Source organism: Megalobrama amblycephala, linkage group LG24, assembly GCF_018812025.1.
Source record: "Megalobrama amblycephala isolate DHTTF-2021 linkage group LG24, ASM1881202v1, whole genome shotgun sequence".
NCBI classification, from domain to species: Eukaryota; Metazoa; Chordata; class Actinopteri; order Cypriniformes; family Xenocyprididae; genus Megalobrama; species Megalobrama amblycephala.
In genome coordinates, this window is record NC_063067.1 from 26,121,521 (window position 1) to 26,128,982 (window position 7,462).

Below are 7,462 nucleotides of genomic sequence, written 5' to 3' on the forward strand. Positions count from 1 at the left end.
TCAAGGTATCACTGCGGTTTGAAAACGTCACAGGTTTCAAAACCACTAAAGTTTTCCGTGATACCGATAGCGGCACTCAGTTTTTCTTGTATGTCGCGTCAAATACAAAGTGCAGGAATCCTCCAGGCTAGTGGGTAACACGACCCCTCCCCTCGTTGGTGCGAGCAGTCAGTCAGTCACCTGTGATGTGTGTGTGTGTGTGTGTGTGTGCGTGTGATATGTGTGTGTGTGTGTGTGTGTAGGATGGCAGAAGGCAGGTGAACCCCTGAAACTTTTTCCCCATCGAAAAAGCTGAAGTGAGGTGGCTGGAAATGTCAGATGACTGAAATCGCAAAACGGCCTTAACAATTAGTTCACCCAAACTGCAAAATGAAACATTTCTGTCACCTTTTATTTAACTCACCCCTCAAGCAGATCTGCACAAATAGTCGAATATTTGAACTATTCGATCTGTAATAGTAGGAAAAAATACACTATCTGCTTTTTACTATGTTGCTTTGCTAGCCGTAAATGCAGTGAATCCATGATAAATCCTACGCACTAAAACTCGCAGTTATAACTAAATGCACCGGGTGGCGCTGTGGAAGCGTGTTTAACAAGTTTATTTCATTTGATCGTCACATAATATTGTCGTCTGCCTCGTGAAGTTTGGAATTACTTGGATGAAAATGATCTTGCACAATGGAATTACTTTTGATCAAAATGAATGAATGAAACTGAGTTATCATAATATCACCACCATATTGAGAAAGCAACATGAAATCTAAACACCCGTCGAATGAGGAAAGACAGCTGTCCATCACTGCATTCACGACAGGTAAGAGCAGCTGTAACCCAGAGTGAGCCGAGAAGATAACTTATCTGATAGCAAAATTGATTTTAGAGACATATGCTTCCTTTAAATTTCGTTGAGGGAGACATATTTACGAACAGAAAACAAAGTTCTGCTGTTAGAAACTTAGCTTAGCATACCGTTATTATCGCTATCTTTGTGTCTCTGCAACGTCTGTCAGCGCGGCTTGTTTTCTCACCCGAGCATGTGGATATTATTGTTTTTCTCAACATGAAGATGTGAAACAATATGAAAACGATAACTATATACTGACTTCGAGTGTATTATGTACATTATGTTTTGTACGATAACTGGCCGCTGTCTGCTTTATTAGCATTTTTCCCGTTCGCGCTGCTTGAGCTTAAATGCTTTTGCTCTTTATATTTTCTGTTTACACATTGTTTAATGCTTTGAACTAAAATAAACCCTTAAGATATAATTTAAGCTTGTTGTGTATTGCCTAATCATAAGCTTGTTCAGAAATGGTTACAAAATCTTGATGAATATTAAAAAAATTAGTCTTTCTCATTTAACAAAATGTAAATAAACGAATATTCGAATATTCGTTTTTTACGAGCCCGAAATATTCGAATACAATATTTTGGAAAAATGCCCAACCCTACTTCTGACAGAGCTGCATGAGCTCGCAGAGCAATTTGCAGGACACTTATGATCGCTAGAGTTCAAAGCACCAAATGCGAGTAAAAATCAGGGCTAAAGCGCTTATTCACCAGTTTCCCGGTAACTTTTATGAATTTTGACATTGCATGGATGTGAGAATGTTATGTGTCTTAGTGTGATCATTAAATTCACAACAGTTGTGATGTAAATATAGAAATATATTGTCTGACGCGCTGCACAGAGTAAAACCAGCTTTCAGCTTCGATTCACAGAAAATGCTGCACTGCAAGTGCTGTGTGTTTAAGTTCGCTTATCGTTTGCATTTAGGAATGCAACATGCACCAACCATCTGTACTGAGAGTGTAGTTTTATAAATCTGTTGTCAAAGAAAACACATCTTCCTGGATCTCCCTGTGGTTTTCCTGTCAAAATAAAAGCTCAATGATTTAACATTTGAAAGCAAGAAATAAAGACATCCATGAATATTAGTATTGCCATCTTACTGTTGTTCTGTAAAATAAAAATAACAGATGATTATATCATATAATAACTCTTAATAATTTTTAATATTTTTTAATTATAACTATTAATATCTTCTTTAGCTGATCTCATGCTTAAGCTCACTTAAGTGACTGCAGCTTTTTTTTTTTTTTTTTTTTTTTACAGAAAATAATTCCCATTTTCTGTTCTTATTGTTGAGCTGCAGGTTTAGGCTCACTTAAATGACTGCATTTATTTTATTTTATATCATTTTAATTTAATTAAGAAGAATTAAATTATTTATTTTAATTATTTAACCTAAAATACATTGTTTACTACTTTTTCAAATATTCTGTGTTTCTTAGAAATAAATATATTGTGTTCAAAGGGAAAAAAAAGTTCCCTTTGGAAAGGGAACTCGCATTGCATCATAACGCATATGGGGAATGCCTTAGCGGAGAACCGGTGTCTGAAACGCTATCAAATCTTGGCAATCGAATTGGCCGGTGACAGCCTATGACGTCACAACTACTGCGACCCGACCTGCACATAAGGGGCACCTAGAGAAAAAAGTCATCCACTCTTTCGTCTTTCAGGGACCTGTTTTGTTTGAAGCGCTATTCAAAGGCTGTTTACAGACATTTCAGTCAGTGTGCACATCCATGTATGGTTACCTGGTAACACACTTGACTCGTGCGTCTTTGTTAGAGCATGCATGCCCAGTGCTTGAGAGTTCTGTCGGCACGCATTGTGAGCGTTTCCCGCCGAGGAAAGCGCCACTCTCGTTTGTCTGTCTCGAGGGAAGCAGGATGGGTTTTTTGTTATTTTTGTTATGAGAATGTTTAGCTGATTTAGGATGCGTCCTCTATATCAGTAAGCAATGCTCTATTTATGTTTGGACGAGCGATGTGTAGGTTTGTGTGCAAGCTTTACGTCTATTACACACATTACTTGTACATTGTTTGTTTGGATTAGGAGCACACGCGTTCGCCTGTATAAGGCTGTTTTCTCGCACTTGAGTGTTTCCCTTGGCAACCCCCCCCTTGCCAAGTTTACTCCATTATTAGAGCCCTTCTGTTGGTCCAGCGCAGGGCTTTTTAGTAAGTGTTTATTCCCTTCAGTTTACAGCAGTATGGCAGGACTCATTTACACGTGCTGGTCATATAATTAGAATATCATCAAAAAGTTTATTTATTTCACTAATTCCATTCAAAAAGTGAAACTTGTATATTATATGCATACATTACACACATACTGATATATTTCAAAAGTTTATTTCTTTTAATTTTGATGATTATAACTGACAACTAAGGAAAATCCCAAATTCAGTATCTCAGAAAATTAGAATATTGTGAAAAGGTTCAGTATTGAAGACACCTGGTGCCACACTCTAATCAGCTGATTCATTCAAAACACCTGCAAAAGCCTTTAAATGGTCTCTCAGTCTAGTTCTGTAGGCTACACAATCATGGGGAAGACTGCTGACTTGACAGTTGTCCAAAAGATGACCATTGACACCTTGCACAAGGAGGGCAAGACACAAAAGGTCATTGCAAAAGAGGCTGGCTGTTCACAGAGCTCTGTGTCCAAGCACATTAATAGAGAGGCGAAGGGAAGGAAAAGATGTGGTAGAAAAAAGTGTACAAGCAATAGGAATAACCGCACCCTGGAGAGGATTGTGAAACAAAACCCATTCAAAAATGTGGGAGAGATTCACAAAGAGTGGACTGCAGCTGGAGTCAATGCTTCAAGAACCACTACGCACAGACGTATGCAAGGCATGGGTTTCAGCTGTCGCATTCCTTGTGTCAAGCCACTCTTGAGCAACAGACAGAGTCAGAAGCGTCTCGTCTGGGCTAAAGACAAAAAGGACTGGACTGCTGCTGAGTGGTCCAAAGTTATGTTCTCTGATGAAAAGTAAATTTTGCATTTCCTTTGGAAATCAGGGTCCCAGAGTCTGGAGGAAGAGAGGAGAGGCACACAATCCACGTCGCTTGAGGTCCAGTGTAAAGTTTCCACAGTCAGTGATGGTTTGGGGCTGCCATGTCATCTGCTGGTGTTGGTCCACTGTGTTTTCTGAGGTCCAAGATCAGCGCAGCCGTATACCAGGAAGTTTTAGAGCACTTCATGCTTCCTGCTGCTGACCAACTTTATGGAGATGCAGATTTCATTTTCCAACAGGACTTGGCACCTGCACACAGTGCCAAAGCTACCAGTACCTGGTTTAAGGACCATGGTATCCTTGTTCTTAATTGGCCAGCAAACTTCGCCTGACCTTAACCCCATAGAAAATCTATGGGTATTGTGAAGAGGAAGATGCGATATGCCAGACCCAACAATGCAGAAGAGCTGAAGGCCACTATCAGAGCAACCTGGGCTCTCATAACACCTGAGCAGTGCCACAGACTGACATTTTTTCTCTACTGAGAGAGGGAACAAAGCAGAAACATACATTTGTAATACAGTTTTTTGCATTGTTACTTGTATTAAATAAAAACACTTAATAAACACTTACCTTATTTGAGGATGTGCCTCTTCAGGCTTACCATTCATCTTCCTCCTACCATATAATCATACAGTGGATAAGCATCAGTTAACAGTTCAAGATCAACCAGGGCAACCTCTTTATCAGGAGAGACAGTCAACTGAAAAGCTCTAAAATGTTCTTGATACTATGCACACGGTACCTTCACAACAAAATTCAAACTGTTCTTGACGATACACATTTGAAGAATTTCAGCAAACTCTGGGAGGTCACCAGCTGACCCAAATGAAATTAGCATTCCAGTTTTATAATTGATCCCATTGTTTGTCACATTTTTTTACAAGATGGACCTCATTTAATTCCGGGTTATTTCTGCCTCAAACTTGCAACTACTTCCTTGTTTAAGACATCCACAGGAAGTGTGGAGACACGTGTAACTTCTAGTGTGGACTTTTTAAGCCTACACGACTGGATTTGATAAGCAATCATTTGCTGGTGTTTGGCAGCCAGTGTGAGCATTATGTTTTTGAAACAATGTGTGGCGAGCAACTTTCTTAAACTGTTTCGCCTCAAATCTCATAGTCCACTATCCCACTAGAGGTCTAAAAAAATTAATCATTTGCAGGTAGTGTTCCACATAATGTTGTTTTGGTAACAGTTGTGCTGGAAAAAGTTCAGCAAATCTGTGTCTATGCTATACAATTTTGCAGTTTATGTAGGCTATTGTTTATTCGTTATGAATAGGAGTGATGGCAAGATCAACTATTTCTTTTAAATCAAGAAGTACAAGCCAGGATGGCTCAGCCTCTGGTATTAAGTCTCCAATAATGAATAAAAGCAATCTTGGTAAATTCCAATTTTCATGTGCATTACCTCCAATGCTTCTTTTTGATGCATATGTACATGGAATAATGTGAGGTCTATTGGTTCTATCATCCCACTTATAGGGAAAGTTCAAGATCAATGAGTTCAGAGTATCAAGAGAAAGATACTTCTTGGAAACAAATTCTCTTAAACAGAGTGCAAGTTCCACTGACACAATGCCCTCAAACAGGTTGTGCACAATATCAGGAAGGTAGCCTTGAGTTACATGAAAGTGAGATAAATGTTACTCCACAAATTGTGGCAGAGTTTTTCTTTGCAGATGTAACGTGCGTCATGAATTTCCTTTGGTGATTTTGCCCTTAGAACAGTCTGAACAGATTCAGTCTGGATTTCCAACCTCTTCCCTACACAAAACCTGCAAAAGTACTTACCAGAGAAGCTTTCTATGAAGACTGCTAAACCATGGGCCCCTAGATTATCTGAAATGACAGACTGGACTGTACCTTTTACAAACCATCCAAGTTCTGGGACATAAACACCATGATTCTCTAAAGTAATCAATTCTTGTAAAAGGGGCTCTAAAATTGTTTCATATCCATATGACTTTACATGTTCAGTCTTGCATAAAACTGTACAATAGATAGATGAAAGTGTTGAATTGCATCCAGGTGGCAAGTTATCCAAAATCCAATAGACCCCACAAAGCTTGTTTCTTACGTGAGGTTCCTAGAGGGTTACAGATCTCAAAATCATCAATGTACAATGACAAATATTTTCAATTCCTTTCAACAACAACAAACAAAAAAGTTTTCCTTGCAATAAAGACCATCTCTTATAGACCTATGCTGCTGTTCTTTCTCTTCCCCTGAATCCGTTGTCTGTCTCGTGGTCACCAGTAACACACTTTAAAATATTACTGCAACTCAACAGCTGTAGAGAAAGCAAAATAGGTATTTTCTGATAGGTCGTTTTAGTCTTTTGATCAAGAATAAACTGTTGTAATAAATGTAATAAATGTTCCTTGTAGGACTGTTTCCGCTTAAAAGCTGTGGCAAAGGGACCACCTTGTTCTATGGATTTAACGAAGGGATTTGGACCTGCCCACTGCTTCAGTAACGCTTCTGAATGGCAGACTTATCAATTTCAAAAAAGTTTTGATTTCTGAGAATGTCAGAAATTATGCTAAAAGTCACTGGAATTGATGCTGAGGTTAATGAATAATGTAGTTCCTGAAGTAATTCATTGTCTGCTGTGGCTGGGACATGCAAAATGTTTTCCAAATTTAATAAAACAAGAGCAATATTCAGCACACTTGCCTTAGAAATATCTTCATTTTCATCATCACTGCATGATTCCAACAAAAATTCTGTTGAACATGAGGGAAAATCAGTGGAAGGACTATATGACTCCTGACTGCCCACTGTGATTGTGACATCTAATTTAAAGTCAGTTAGGCAATGAGGGTTGTGCTTCCTTTTTTGTGTGTATGAAAGGTATTATAAATGTTACTTTTAAATGTAACATCCTTTAAACACACTTTAAAGTCACTGTTTCATGTTTGCGCAAATGTTAATTGACATGACTGAAGTAATCTCTTTTATTTGACTCAATGCATGCACACAGCTGACATGAAAATGTGGCTAACTGTTCTTGTTTTGGAGATGTCTGGCCACGGTGGGCACGGTATGTATGTCTTAGGTTATTCCATGATTTTAAAAAAGTGCAAGGACAATTACTGTATACACAAGGATGCCTGAACCTCGCCCCAAAATGACCATGTTTAAAGGTCCCATGACATGCTACGTTTTGGATGCTTTTATATAGGCCTAAGTGGTCCCTAGTACTGTATCTGAAGTCTCTTTCCCGAACAATGAGCTTTCCTCAGGACGTGCCGTTTCTGGGTCTGTAGCTTTAAATGCTAATGAGGAGGAGAGAGGCGGGGCAAGGTGGAGAGTGGGTGTGGCCTTCACCAGCTCACGGCCACTGTACCATGCACTAATGATGACAGTGGATGTATTGCAATGGCTCGTAGACACAGTCGTTCAAGTGTTTCAGTTTGACCCAGAATCCGATCCTGATGGAGAAGCAGCGGATGAGGAAGTTGCAACATAGCGGCTGCAGCAGGACATGTCCGAATGGTTATTTTAAAACATTGTGTCTGGATACGGTACTTTAGTTGGTTTATTATCATGTAGCTAATGCTAGCCTACATTGTTGGC